This window comes from Protopterus annectens, chromosome 8.part0 (assembly GCF_019279795.1).
Source record: "Protopterus annectens isolate FY-2018-M chromosome 8.part0, PAN1.0, whole genome shotgun sequence".
NCBI lineage: Eukaryota > Metazoa > Chordata > Ceratodontiformes > Protopteridae > Protopterus > Protopterus annectens.
The window spans coordinates 1972209018-1972222139 of NC_056741.1; the positions used below are offsets into that span (position 1 = coordinate 1972209018).

General features: G+C 40.4%; 1 protein-coding gene across 1 annotated transcript in view; it reads left to right on the forward strand.

Moving 5' to 3' along the window:
* Positions 1-1788: 1788 nt before the first annotated feature.
* FBXL8 (F-box and leucine rich repeat protein 8) overlaps positions 1789-13122 on the forward strand; it is a 77044-nt gene continuing 65710 nt past the window's right edge. The window contains exon 1 of the mRNA XM_044081506.1: positions 1789-1915. The gene's annotated coding sequence lies outside the window, so the exon portion shown is untranslated. The remainder of the gene's footprint in view (positions 1916-13122) is intronic.

Consider the following 13122-nt stretch of genomic DNA (forward strand, 5'->3'; position numbering starts at 1 on the left):
CAGCAAAAGTTGCACTGCTCAGTGCTACTTTTATGACTTACAGTCATGGCCATGGGTTTCATTATACATTTTTATAGTAAAAGCTGAGAACCTAGAAGTGTTTTGCTAGATTGAAATGATGATTCAGTGATAACTGTGATGCTTGAATCATACAGCATATACAGTGTACTCACTCATATGGTGATGCTGCAGTTACACTTCTGTCTGTGACTTCATTGTACACTTTTCAACCTCATAGTACAAGAAATCTGGACAAAGTCAAAGATAATGGAAGAACGAAGGCTCAAAATCAGGGACATATTTTAAATATTCCTGACAAAGGCCCAAAATCAGGGACATATTTTAAATATTCCTTTTACAAACTTAGAAAGTTGATAGAATAACAGCTTTTGAATTAACATGCATTTTCTGAAAGATATGGAGTTTGAACTTCAGATATCTGTCATTATTTACTGACTTCAGTCCTCAACGATTTGCCAGAAAACTGCAACCTTTACGAGAAACAGACCAGAAGTATAAAGCAAAAATCTGGATATTTTGTGAAAATCTGGATAGTTGAGGATTATGCACTTGAGTTCAGAAAGAAATTTCTGGTACTCAAGAGCCAATGGAAACTGTTGTGCCTTGAGTTACAGACAATCATGTATCTGTTCAGTATGACCCACATTCACTGTTGGTTTGGTGCAAATAAAGCAGCATTTCAGCAGAAGAAGACACAATTTTACAACAGCCTCATTATTACCTTCTTAAAAAAATGCTGCTGTATTAAGGTAAACTCGAACTCTGAACTTCAGCTACTGCAGATCTCCTAGGCAGTGGGCAGAAGTGCGATTCAGTGACAGAGAGTACTATGCATAGATTTTGTAAAAAATATTTTTTCCTCTTTTGATGTGTGTGTGTGTGTGTGTGTGTGTGTGTGTGTGTGTGTGTGTGTGTGTGTGTGTGTTCAGGGATGGGGGGGTTGTGGAGGTACTGGGTATCCCTCAGTAACAGAGTATCAGCTTTTGGTGAGTTGGAGTGTGACAGAAAAAGTGCAGTCTTTAATGTTAGATACCATTGAGTACAGCAGCCTCGTATATGTCATTGAGCATTTGAACAAGTACAGTAGTATCCATGATTTCTGTTAAGTTTTTATCAACATATGTTATGCATTCCAGATAACAGGTATAAAGCATCCCAAATAATTTAAATCTCATTGAATAACCCTGGAATTTTAAATAAAAATCTTCCTTCAACAAAAGTATTCAGTAAACCTAGCTAATCTGAGCTTCCTTACACAGTACTTAGGCACACACACACGCACACACACACACATACACACACACACACACACACACACACACACACCAAATTGCTCAACTTCTTTGCTCAGGAATTCTGGACAAATCCAAAAATAATGGAGGAACAAAGGTGAAAAATCAGTGACAATTTGCTAGTACTACTCTTATTCTCTTAGAAAGCTGGTAAAGCAACATGTTTTGCATCAGCGTGGATTTTCTGAGCACAATAAGAACTGTAATGTCTGGCACTGCTGACTGAGTATAATCCTCACTGATTTACCACAAATCAAAGATTTTATGTAGGGAAAGGTAAAAATATGAGGCATAATCAGGGCCTGTTGAAAGGTATTCTAATTTCTCGCTCACACATACACACACACTACATAAGTCAGTTTGGATCAACTGAATACGAAGTTGTAAGAAATGCAATTTTGAGTGTGTCTCCCTTTAAGAGCTCTTGTTTCATGGGTGCCAGAGTGCAAAGTTCGACTTGCTTATTGCAGCACTTCCTGGTTTGGGTTGTTGCTGAATGTTTACGCTGTCCAGGGCAACTGTTATTCTTGAATTTATAATGGTTTAGCAAGATCTCCTCTAACAAAAATGAAAATTAATTACTTCTCTTCATACTCTTTAAGGTAGTAGTATCAGTTCTGAATATTTCACAGTATTTCTTTCAAACCTTATATCATTTGCTTTGCAGGCTATTTTCATTAGTACAGAGCTTTCCAGATAAAGTAAAATGTCTTATACATTTTGTTAAATGAATCAGAAAAGTATAGTACTATTTTATTTATTTTTACAAAATGCATTATTATTTAGCATTTCAGCTGTTTTGAAGTTTTGCTTTAAGGTATGAGCTTACAAGTAGTTCTTTCCTAGCACAGCACAGTACATTTTTATGTAAAATAGGTTATAGTAAGATGAATTTGTAGTAACCGGAACAAGCTGTAAGTATCAGAACCATGGTGTATTGTATTGTAATCTGACCTGTTCCTAGTGCAGATAAGGTTTCCGTATTTGATCCTGTACTGTAAGTAAGCCACCTTCCCTACCAAGTGTGTTTGTGTGCGCCGCGCGTGCATGTAAGATGCACAAATGCACGCATACAGACACACACACACATACTTTTGTTTACCTGTTATGATTTAATCAGTTAATTGACTTCATCTACAAAACTGTAACACATAGAGAAAACTGCTTAATTATTTTATGGCATAGTGCCTACACACATGAAGTTTCTGAGTACATACTTTTAAAAACTTGATCTACTGTTTTTCATTGAAATTATTTAAAACCTGGCCCAATTCCTTTATTCTTTCATCAAGTTTCTTTGACTCTCTAGTAATATTATGGCTAAGCAGATTCAAGCCACCCCTATGTCTGTTGTTCTATAGGTGCATGGATACTAAACTATGTAGTATGACTCTATGTAAATCCTCCATGTGTAAGAAACAGCAGTGCTGTGAAGCATACTATTTAGTATTGTCATGAGAATGACAGAATTCTTTGTCAGGCTTTCACTTAATTATAGTCTCAAGAAGGAAACTCTAGAGATCATTATTATTAATGTGTTTTTAACCTAGAGAAAATAATTGCATGTCGATTGCTGTGCTATATATTGTCCTTTGTATTCATATGGATTTTGTGTTTTGAAGAGCAATAAAATTAAGAAGTAATTTTTTTTTTGTTTGTTAAGGAAGCAGTTTGAGTTTCTTATCTCTATTTCTTTCATTAGATAATGCTTTCCAAACATTGAAATAATACTTCTGAAGTAGAGATGCTGACATTTTAAAGTACTTTACCATTCTGTTTTGCACTTCTTCATTGTGTGCTAGTTTGCAGCTCTTGGCAAGCTACACTTAAAAATTCTGTAGTGCATGGAGTGCTGTGATTAAGCTCCAAAAAACAGGAAAAAGACAAACCACTTATGCATTTCAGTATCCAGAGACCTGATTCTAACAATTGTTTTGTGAGTGCAAGAGGCTGCCACCATTACCAGACGTGATCCTGTAATACTTTAATCATGTAGGTAGCGCCTGTATAGCTGCTTACAGGTTGAGACAGTAGGATCCTTGTACAGCATCTGAACAGGTTCTTATATATGTGTCATTCTGCAAAATAAATGTTGCAGAAGTGGCGTGTACAGCTTATCAAAGGGTGAAGTGTTCATTGAAATAGGTAGTAACATACTCCGAGCCCCCAAAATATTCTCCATTTAACTATATGCTAGCATGTCCAGGCTGATATGATGAATATGAATGCACTAAATGAACTGTTATGTATTCTTTCAGCATCAACTTTTTGTTGCAAACTGCTATTTGTACATATATGTGGATACACATTAATGTAATATACATATGTGTAAAACAAATGTATGTTTGTATAATTTTACAGTAGCTGTTATGGACAGACTCGTATAATTTTTGTGGATAAACTTATGGCTTATTCTTCCTTATCTGGATTCTAAGCATAACACTCGTCAGCAGCTTCTGGACTTACTCGGAGAAAGTGGTATGCTTAAGTCAGTAAACTGATCCTCCTTTAAATTCAGCTCTCTGAATTTTTAAAATCTGGTGTTTTTATTAACTACCTTATGTTTCCTCTGGAAATTATTTCACGCTATATTGCAATATTTATAAATTATTAATTTTAAATGAATTGTAGTAAAAGTACACATCTGTCATCCACTGAATGCCAAATATATGCACTAATACAGTACCTGTTCTTTCATTTAAAATTAGTAATTTATAAATGTAATATTTGCTACTTCTACTAGAAACTGTGAAAGAATGGATTATGCATTACCATGACTTAGGTTGGAGTCGGTATTAGCCCTTTAAGTGGGCTGAGATTTCGCCACAGTGCATCTGATAGCATGCACAGGAAAGCATTGTACAAAACTCCCACACAAATGATGCGTTCCAGTACCACGACTTTGTTTCAGAATATTTCCCTGATATGTCTTGCTGTCTAACAGCACTCGTTAAGTGCTTTACTGACTTTGTAACTACTAGTACACGGAGCAGATAAATCTCCATGCACTACAAATAATTATGATCAGATATTTGATCATAACCTAATTTTATGAGCTTACCCCTCAACTGTCCAGATTTCTGCCTCATATTTTTGGTCTATTTCTCATAAAATCTGTGGTTTTCTGGCAAATCACTAGGATGATCTGAGGACTGAAGTCACTTAACAATGGCATGCATTTGAGTTTCAGACTTCATATTCTTCAGTAAAATGTATGCTACAGCAAGTCCTATAAATTCTATAAACTTGCTAGGAGCAATTTTATGTTTATCTTTATGTTTATAAGGGCAATATTTAAAATCTGTCTCTTTTTTTGGGCCTTTGTCCCCCCATTATAGCAGGCTTTGTCTGGATTTCTTGAGGTAAGAGTTTGAGAGGTATGATTATGAATTCTCTATATCAGTGTCAAGATTTACGTCTTGCTCTTTGCTCTTTGGGTGAATTTCTTGGAATCTTTGTCTCTAAACACATAATAACACAGTTAGGACTCTGTGTAGGCAGAACAGGTTTACAAGTTGCATGACTTTGATAGGACACTATTGCAGCAATGTGAAGTGGTTGATTTTGTGCTATAGTAAATACTTCCTATATCTTATTTCATTATTAGACATGACTTGTTGTATACGTAAAGTAAAGCACTCATGGGCTGCAACCTCTTGCCCTGACTTACCCTAGCTATAATGTAAATGCATGCACCCTTGTATCATATTGCTTCATTGTTTTATGTTTAATTCAAAAAGTTTCTGTAGCAGAGCATCTCCAATAGGTACAAGAACAACGTTTCTGAAAAATTATATGACAATGATAGTATACGTTCAGTAGTGAAAAATGTTATCCAATTTGTTTTGCTTCAGAGTATACAAATAGCTAGTTAGGTTCAGTAAAGGTCCCATAGATTAATTATTGCATTTGATTGACTGAGAAGATCTAGTTGGGCAGTGGCCTTCTTTTTTCATTTTAACTTCTTTTATCCCTTTTATATGTGTCTTCCAGCTAACCAGCAACTACTTAATCCTCCTGCTTTATTTACCTTTTGTGTCCTCATTAATGTCCCTAAAGGATGGGAACCGCCTCATTTGATGGAATGGGAAGGGTAAGTGGTCTGGAATGGAGCAGCTAGCCGTGTCATATATAATGTCCTGCACACTGGGTGGATTTTTTGAATGCCGTAACAGGCAGAGTTACTGATGTCCATGCGTCACTACAAATAGCGTCCATTAGCTCCATCCCCCCTTCAGTACCAAACTGCTAACAACCATCTGCTATGTGATTATGGCACTGTCCTCCTCACCAGGGATGTGTCCAAGGCCAGCTTCGAGAGAAAAATTGCACAGGACACCAAAGACAATCATAAGGCTTTTTTCAGTTATGTTAGAAACCTGGGATGCAACTCCCAGATTTGTTCTGAGTTGATTCTAAACGACAAAAAATACACTGAACCCACAGACATCGCCAAAATCCTGGCAGACAGGTTCAGTGCAAACTTCTCTACCCCCCTCCCCCCCAAAAGAGCAAGTATCTATCCCGGCAGAGGGCTGCCTCCCAAACATCTCAGATGATCAGGTGAAGGCTGCCCTCTCCAAAGCAAAAAACACTGCTTCCATGGGACCAGATGGCGTCCCAGGTTGCGTCCTACATGAACTACAAGAGGAACTAATCCCTCAAATAAAACAGCTATACAACCTCAGCCTCACTACAGTATATGTGCCCACAGAATGGCGTACAGCAACAGTGGTCCCACTCCACAAAGGTGCAGCCTGTACGGACCCTGGAAACTATCGCCCCATAAGCCTGACTAGCTTAGTCTGCAAGGCTATGGAGATGATCATCATGGAGCTCATAAACAAAGACATTGGGGACCTACAGACACTAGATCCTACCCAGTTCAGCTTTGTCAAGGGCAGATCCTGCCTTTTGAACCTGGTTGACTTCTTTGAAACAGTCACCAAAGCCATAGATGAAGGGAAGGTAGTCCACACAGCCTATCTGGACCTTGCAAAAGCATTTGACACAATACCCCACTCGGGCATCATAGATAAGCTATCCAGCTTAAATATAAACCCCTATGTCACAAGATGGGTCACAAACTGGCTCAAAGACAGAACCCACAGAGTGAGAGTTGCTGGAGCCATGTCAGACTCGAAACCGGTCACAAGTGGCGTCCCACAGGGTTCTGTCCTGGGACCACTCTTGTTCGGTATATACTTTTCCGAGGTACAGGCAAACGTGGGAGGACTATGGCTCACCAAGTTCGCAGATGACTGCAAACTGGGCGCCATAATCAACTCTCCAGCTGACACAAACATCCTTCAAAAAGGTCTCACAGAGACAGATAACTGGTGCCAGTGCCATGGTTTAAAGCTAAATGCCAAAAAATGTCATACCCTTTGGCAAAAACAATGTGCCCACAAATTACCACATAGGCGGAAACCCATTAAGTACAGAGAAAGTTATTAGGGACCTGGGGACCCAAGTTGATAGCAATCTCTCCTTTGAAAACCACATTGCCAAAGTGGTTAGAAAGACCTTCTACATAGCCCACCTCATCACGAAGGGTTTCACATCTAGATCAAGAGAGGTAATCGTGCCCCTTTATTCATCCCTCATCAGGCCCATCATAGAATACAATGCCCCTTTTGGGATGTACCTTACCCGACACCTGCAGCAATTAGAAAGACCCCAAAAGTATCTCACCAAGAGGATCAAGGGTCTCAAACAGATGCCATATGCTGCTCGGTTAAAAAAACTCCAGCTCTACTCAGTTGCATACCGCCTACTTCGAGGTGATCTATGCCTGACATACAAAGCTATGTCAAATCCAGAATTAATGGACATGCTCCACCTCAGTAAATCTCAATCCCTTAGAGCCACACGCTCGAGGGACTTGAACCTCAGCACAGAAATAAATAGAACTTGCTGGAGGGACAGGTTCATAACCCAGAGGCTCCCTTCGCTCTGGAATAGAATTCCAGTTCATGTGAGGCAGAGCACCTCACTGAATCTCTTCAAGAAGAATCTCGATAAGTGGATGGGGGATCGTAGGTTTGTCCCAGGGATTACTCCCATGTCACTATTAGACAGAGACATAGTAAACTAAACCTTAAAAAGGGCACAGTATACTCAAATCAAGGGGTAGCCATACAGAATCGGGCTAGGCTTATAATTGCCCCAGGGCAGATAGCCTAGTATGAACCTATGAACCTATCATGGGCAGAAACCCTTCCCTGCCAGAGTGGGCAAGATGGCAGAAAGCGGGGTCTATCCCAACCCTGTACCCAGCTCCTTCAGTGCTCAAGCCACTCTCCAAACTTGATTTGTCTTGGTCACACTCGGAGCTCAGTTTCATGTTTATAGACAGTGGAAATTTTCCCATATTCCACTGTCTTCTTTGCAGAACTTAATGTAATCAAAACAAAAATATAATTAAAAGGTAGCAGTAGTACAGCGGTCACGCAGGTACATCACTGACCCTAATGAGGCTTTTCAGTATGCAATAATTTGCGATTTTACTTTTTATGCTAAATTATGAATATATGCTGTAATATTTCTGTTAATAACTTGACTAATACATCCTTAAGGTTATATAGTGCTGAAGAAATTCTCAGTTGCAACTGGTGATTAACTTTTACTACTTTGATGATAGTTTTACTGGTAGTTGTACTGGTTTAGTGATAAAATTTGTAAGTATACATAAATATATTTGTGCTGTGCTTTATGTACCATTAAAATATGCATACATTTCATATTTATGATGACATATTGTGTTCCTGGAATTAATATTGAAGAGCATATCATAAACACAGTCAATGCAAACCTTAAGGAATACCTTGAGATAAATTAGGTGGTTGGTAAGTAAGATACTGTGATTTGTTTTCATATGAATATGAGTGATATCAGTACATGTATTACTAGGATTCCCTAGAAAGAGTCTATGTGATGCTTCATTGTATCAAAGAAAAGCATACATAATGCTGGGAAACTACAGCTACTTGATGTCTACACTTTTCATACATTTATACTTGTTTAGAAATACGTATGCTAGTTATATGTATCTGCATATGTGGCCGGTGCCCACGTAGTAGGACTAGAGAACGTCATTTCACAAGACAAGCCGACACAGAGGTGGGGCATGCCTGATGACCCCAAAGGGGGTGTGCATTTGAGTAAGAAACTGAAAGTTTTTTTGACAGTTATAAATATGTGATATAGTAATATTTCTGTTAATGGAAAGGTTTATGAGGTACTTCATGGTATCAAATAAAAGCTTACAAAAAGTAAGAAATGCTGTCACTTCTACCTGGTGTCTAACTACCATCACAGTGCAGATATTTATGCTTACTGAGCAATACATATGATATTTCTGCATATTTTATGTACATACATCAGTCAGTCCACAGTACCGTGATGGAAGTGCTTTTCACAGGACAGCTCTTCACACAATTCTGGATTGTCAGCTGACCCAAATACAGTGGTCAGTAAGTGAGAAAGTGTTATTTATTTTAGGAGAGATTATAAATAGAAGCCATATTAATATCTCCATTAATAACCTGATTCAGATATATGTCCTGTTCTTCATAGTATGAAATGAAGACTTCCATAAAACGTCACCAATACCTGTTGTCAGCTACCAGTTTGCAGATTTTTATACTTGCTTAGTGAAACTATATGCATAAATATATTTCTGCAAATATCTCAAGTATTGCCCAAATGGAAGCACTGTAAAACAGCATTTCACCTGCCTATTCATCAAAGACATCAGGAATGTTGGAGGGAAGCATTCTAGCTTATCATTGGGAGTGGTAAGCACTGGGTAGCCTATCTACCACAAGATCCAGGTACAGATTCTTAGTTTTAGCACTTGAATGTGCTTATTCATGCTCAGCACTTGTTCAGGACTAATTGTTAGCACTAAATAAGCTACAAATTACTACAGCACTCAACCTCTGTCCTTACCTAGAGGAAAACAGTTTTTATACTTACTTTCCTCACTTACTTAGAGAAAAACAGCTCTTATACTCACCTTTCCTCAGTTGTCTAGAGGAAAGTATGTTTTTATTCAGGCATGTCCTAGGGTCAGCTACCAGTGTTCTCTCTTGTCTATCTGATGAATCTGGGCATCTTGAGGCAATGTAGCAATTGCCTCATGTAGACAGACAACCCTCTCCTCCTACCACCCAACACCACAACCTGTGAGAGATGCACTTATCTAGCCAAACTGGAGGTAAAGCTCTCTCCAACCAAAACTGAACTTGACAGTCAAGAGGAGAAGGTAAACACTTGTGCCACACCACACTCACCACATAGTCCCACTAAACCTACACCACCAAAATCCACACATAGAAACACAAAAACATTCGCAAAGGCTCTCAATAATAATCTGCTCAAGCAACAGAGACCTCCAAAGCAGAAACGCAAGCAACCTCCAGCCCCCAACACAACCCAAATGACACATAGCCCACAGACTCAGTGTGCCAATAAACCACAGCCCATAAGGCAAACCAACATACCCAACACACTAGTCATAGGTGACTCTATAGTCAGGCACACTAATGTCCCACTCACCAGGCTGAACAAGAAGAAGGTTACTGTCAGCTGCCTGTCGGGTGCCAGGATCCGTCACATAACCCACACACTCGGGCCACTCCACAACAAGTACAAATATGACTCTGTCATTGTCCATGTTGGTGTGAATGACCTGAGATCTACATCCCTGGACTATATGAAAAGAGATGTGGAAGAGCTCTCCGATCTTGTAGCCCAGGCAGGTATGACCCTAGCCCTGAGTAGCATCCTGCCATTGCCCAGAATGATACCGCAGTACAAGGACAAAATGATTGACTTCAACAATTGGCTAAGCTTCTGGTGTCATTCTAAGGGGATCCAGTATCTGTCTGCCTGGGACGACATGGTCAATAGACCATGATGCTTTGCAGAGATGGCCTGCACCTGTTGCCCCTGGGATTCAGGATACTGGCTAAGGCTCTTGCCACCCCTATAGTGCCTTTTTTAGGCAAGGTTCAAATGACAAATTCACCACCATAACAGTAACAGGCAAGCAAAAACTGAGGGCAATGCTACTCAATGCTAGAAGTCTAAATCTCAAAATGCACTCTCTCGAGGCACTCCTTAAAATGGAGAACATTGATATCTGTGCAGTGACTGAGACTGGTTCAAGGCTCTAGAGAGCACCCTGCATTACCAGGCTATAACTCATACCACACTCTTTTCGGCCATCTAACCTGGACCAGAACACCAAAGGCTGAGGTGTGTCCATATTCATTAAGGATATCCACACCTCCAGGCTAGTTGTGCAGCATAATGCATCCGAGGTTATCCAAGTGCAACTAGCTCTGGGTAAAACTGCAATCCAAATTGTAGCTTGCTACAGATCACCCATCATGCCCCAGGATTCCCACTCCTCTTTTCTTGATATATTGAAAAATATTAGGGTTCAACCAAATACCCTAATAATGGGCGATTTCAACTACCCCACCATTAACTGGGAAAACTACTCATGTACCAACTTATTCGCTCAATGCTTTCTGGAATTCATAAATTCCAATGCCCTGGATCAACTTATCCATACCCCCACCAGGGGCAACAGTATCCTAGACCTAGTCATTACCAAACATGAGTGACCGGTGTTTCACACCTGAAATCAAGTCCTTGTTGGTCAGATCTGACCATAAGCTAATCATCCTAGAGATCCGCATCCCATTCCCACCCACCATTAAGGAAACCATGGTAAAAAATTTCTTCAAGGCCAACTTCATGCTTCTTAAGACAGAAGTGGCGAACTTCATGACACCCATGCAGATGGGACAATACAGTTACAACTGCTGAATCCTACACAAATGCACTCTATAAGCACTTACACGAGTGCATGGATCGTGCTATCCCTAACAGAACCAAGACGCTATCCTCCAAAAAAAGGAAGCCAATCTGGTGGTCCCCTGCCATAAATAAACTCTACAACAGAAGGAAGAACCTGTTGCAAAAGAGAGTAAAATCCCATGAGTGGAGGATCTCCCTGGTCAGCCTCAGTAAGAAGCTGGGATCCCTTATAGGATCCTCCAAAGCTAGCTACGAAAACAAAATTGCCACTGATTCTAAGGGCAACCACAAAGCATTCTGTAGCTATGTCAAGAATCTCAATGGCAACACCCAGATCTTCTCTGATTTACAGCACAACGACATGAAAATTCCAGAACCAACTGATATTGCCAACATCCTGGCAGATAGGTTCAGTGCTAACTTTACCCTCCTCTCACCCCCTAAAGAGCCCATATCTATACAGGAAGAATGCAGAGTCCCTGTAATCACATCTATGCAGGTAAAAGCTGCACTGTCTAAAACCAAAACCACAGCATCCATGGGACCAGACAACATCCCAGGCTGTGTTTTACATGAACTTCAGAATCAACTGGCTCCCCACCTAAGCACCATGTTCAATCATAGTCTTATGTCAGGCTTTGTGCCCACTGAATGGTGCACAGCAACAGTTATCCCACTGCACAAAGGGGGAGCCATCACTGATCCTGGGAACTATCATCCTATTAGCCTGACGAGCCTGGTCTGCAAGACCATGCAACCTATCATCATGGAACTCATAATCAAAGACATTGGTAACCTCCGGACTCTGGACCCCACCCAGTTTGCGTAAAGGCAGATCATGCCTTCTGAACTTGACTTCTTTGAGGCAGTCACCAAAGCCATAGACAAGGGTAAGGTGGTTCACACAGCCTATCATGACCTTGCCAAGGCTTTCAACACCATCCCCCAGTCTGGAATTATAGCTAAACTCACTAAACTAGGTATAAATCCCTATGTCACAAGATAGGTTGCCAACTGGCTCACTGACAGAACCCACACTGTAAAAGTTGGAGACTCCAAATCTGACTTCAAACCAGTGACAAGTGGAGTGCCACAGGATTCAGTCCTGGGACCTCTCCTGATTGGTATTTACTTCTCTGAAGTACAGGCTAACACAGAAGACCTCTGGCTAACGAAGTTCGCAGATGACTGAAAACTAGGAGCCATAGTCAAGTCCCTAAATGATGTGGATATCCTACAGAAGGGAAGGGCCACACTGAGACAGATGCCTGGTGTTCGAGGCATGGCCTCAAGCTCAATGCCAAAAAGTGCATTGTCATCCCCTTTGGTAAAAACTCTGTACCCATGAACTACCACATAAACGGCAGTCTACTTAATGCCGAATGTGTGATGAGACCTTGTGACCCAGGTGGACAGTAGTCTCTCCTTTGATAATCACATCGCCACTGTAGTCATGAAATCCTTCTATGTGGCGCACCTCTTCATAAAGGGGTTCTCATCCAGGAAAAAAGAGGTCATTGTTCCCCTCTACTCGGCACTCACTAGACCCATTATAGAGTACAACGCCCCTTTTGGAATGTACCTCACAAGACATCTGCAGCAGCTGGAAAGGCCACAGAAGTACCTCACAAAGAGGATTACTGGCCTCAAACAGATGCCCTACACTGACCATCTCAAAAAAACTCCAGCTTTACTCTGTAGCATATCGCCTAATCTGGAGATCTCTGCCTAACATATAAAGCTATGTTAAACCCAGAACTGTTGGACATGCTACCTAAACCTTGTCACCACAATAAATAGGACATGCTGGAGGGATAGATTCCTGTCCCAGAGACTTCCTATACTCTGGAACAAGCTACCCATCTATGTCAAGCAAAGTTCCTCATTAGCACTCTTCAAGAAAAATCTTGTTGATTGAATGGGAAATAGGAGATACACCCCGGGAAACACTTCTGTGGCTCTGCTCGACAGGGGC